Below are 2,302 nucleotides of genomic sequence, written 5' to 3'. Positions count from 1 at the left end.
ATCATGAGTATTGTAGATGATTGCTCCAGATGCGTTAATTGGCCAGAGAACTCATAGTAAGCAGTTGTGGGAACTTTGAATCAAGTAGACTGTCGTTGGCAAATATTAATGACGTTCGTAGGTCGCGGGGGCCAGAATCGGGAGCTACATGAGTTGATGACCACGTAGGTCATAGGGGCGAATATTGATGACGTCCGTAGGCCACTGGGGCTGAAGTCGGAAACTACATGAGCAGATGACCATGTAGGTCGTCATTGGCATATGGACCGTAGTGGTGAGCTCTTGTCCCACATACGGGAGAGGGTTACTAGATTTTCCAAGTTACGACATTAAATGAAGAAATCTGGTCACCAGTGGTTGACGAAGATCGGTAGTGGTCGACGACGGTGGGCGAACGACTGTCGGTGATAGCCGATGGCGATCAACGGTGGTTGACGGCGGTCAGCAGTGATGTTGGACTTCAGCTTCTTCTCAAAGCCTCAAGTTCTCTCCCATGGTTTCTGCCTCCTTTCATGAGAGGGATGAGACTCTATTTATAGTGTTCTTGGTGCAATTAATGCAGGAATATGAACAATTTTGATCAGACGGTCTGGAGAGCTTCACTTGATCATACGACGTTTAATGGACATTTGAGTATCTTAATGATATCAAATTGAGTGATCTTGGGCTCGTTGGATTTTGTCTTGTCAAGACGTTTGATTCGAGTACAAACTTGACATATTTGGCAACCATTTGTCTTGCAAATGTGTCTAGAAATCTTCTAATTGTGATTCAATGACTTGATATGGGCTTGATTTGACTTGAATGGACCAACTTTGATATCATTAGGTTCATCTCATTGAGCTGGTCAGTTTGACTATAAGTTTGCTGAAATCGGGGCTCAGGATGAGTTTTTATCAAGAAATAAACTTTTCTTGTTCAAAATATCGTCTCGAGATCCGTGTTATGCTTCTAGATTCATGTTGGATGATGAAAATTTGTTGGTATCATATCAGTTACCCCCCTATTTTAGGAGAAATTATTACTTACGGACACCGCATACATCTCTGCATGCGGTGTCTGATATATTTCAATTTTTTAAAAAAAAAAATTTAGGTGGGGCCCACTGAAATACATCCTGACCGTAGATCACCTGATTTACGGTCAAGATCGGACACGGCATGCATCTTGCATGCGGTGCCCGTCCGTATGAAATAATTTTTCCTATTTTAGGCAAGTCCAAATTCATGGTCCGAAAATACACAGATCTAAAGATTTGTCATTTTTTATAGTATATATGAATATTACTTTATTAATCTTTGTATAAAAGCATTGCATATCCTCATGTATGAAACCTTTTAACTTATATTTGTTGGCATCCAACTTCTTCACGCATGGGAGTAGGGTTCGAATCCCACTCTTTTTTAAGTGAAAATTTTTTTATCGAGCCAGGATAGTGGGCTCGTGAACCCGAAGTTGAAGAGGCGGGCCAAAAGTCAGATGAACGGGCCGAAGTTGGGAATCCAAGCCGCGGGTTTAGGAATCCGATGGCCATAGAGGAAATCCGAATGGTTAAAATAAGGATTCTACAATTTTTATTTTTATTTTTTAAATTAAAATGGTGGAATTTGAATTCTTTTGATTATTATTATTATTATTTATTTTTTGAGAATATAAAGGACTTTATTTTTAATATGAAAAGTTTTTTTATTTTAATGAGCATTTAATGATTGCGTTTCTTTTCAAATTTACATATTAATGTGCATTTAATGGTCGATATTTTTTTAAACATATAAATAGGCTTAAAGGAGAGGGGGGTAAAGTCGTGGTGAGAGTTGCGGTGGTGCTTCGCAGAGGTGCGTCAGGGCTGTGCGTTGCGGCTATGTGACGCGTTGAGGCGGTGCATCGGGGCGATGCGTCGCGACGGAGTGTCATGGTAACGCGTTGCAGTGGAGCATCGTCGTGAGGTGTTGGGGCGTTGCAGCGAGGCGTTGAGGCGACAAGATGCATTGTGTCGGTGCGTCGAGGCAATGCACTGCTGCATCGTGGAGGACTGTCACGGCAGTGCGTTGCGGTGATGTGTTGCGGTTGGGCATCGTGGCGATGTGACGCGTGGTTGCGACGCGTCGAAGCGATGTGTTGCAATGAAACTTTGCAGAAACACGTTGGGCGAGCATCGAGGCAGAGCAACTAATTGTGGTGATGCGTTGTTGTGGTGCGCCGTGGCGGTGCATTGTGGCGGAGCGTCGCGGCGACACTACGCATTGCGACAGTGCGTCATGGTGATGCATCATGACAACACATTGCTACAAAGAGTTGAGAT

This window comes from Phalaenopsis equestris, unplaced genomic scaffold, assembly GCF_001263595.1.
Source record: "Phalaenopsis equestris unplaced genomic scaffold, ASM126359v1 Scaffold000750, whole genome shotgun sequence".
Classification (NCBI taxonomy): Eukaryota; Viridiplantae; Streptophyta; class Magnoliopsida; order Asparagales; family Orchidaceae; genus Phalaenopsis; species Phalaenopsis equestris.
This window is presented reverse-complemented; position numbering follows the sequence as displayed.